Here is a 554-nt window from a genome sequence, read left to right as displayed (position 1 = left end):
CATCGTCAGACGACATTTCCTATGTTCATATTAGGCGAAACATTAAACACTTACTAATTCAATTAATTCAACTACTTCTATTAATTCAACTAAGCATTTACTAAAAATAAACTAGTTATATTAATTCAATTAGTTCAACTAAGCATTTACTAAAAATAAACTAGTTCTAATCCTCCATCTTTTTCTCAGACTTATCCCACTTAGGTGAAACATTAAACACTTATTACTATCTAACATTAATTAATATCTAGCCAATTCAAATATATATCTAACTATATTCATCTCTAACAATTGGCATTACTATATATTTAACTTTTCTATCTAATTCATCTAACATTCGACATTAATCTAACATTTATATAAACTCAAATATATAAAAACATTAAATAAACATAAAAACTCATTAACAAATAATATTTTAATTAGATAATCAAATCTCAGATACGACAATTTTCTTACTAAAAATAAACTAGTTATATTAATTATTCAACTAGTTCAAATCTCACATACCTAGCTAATTAAATTTTCTAAAAAACAGAAAACAGAAAACAGAA

Source organism: Triticum aestivum, chromosome 7B, assembly GCF_018294505.1.
Source record: "Triticum aestivum cultivar Chinese Spring chromosome 7B, IWGSC CS RefSeq v2.1, whole genome shotgun sequence".
Lineage (NCBI taxonomy): Eukaryota > Viridiplantae > Streptophyta > Magnoliopsida > Poales > Poaceae > Triticum > Triticum aestivum.
This window is presented reverse-complemented; position numbering follows the sequence as displayed.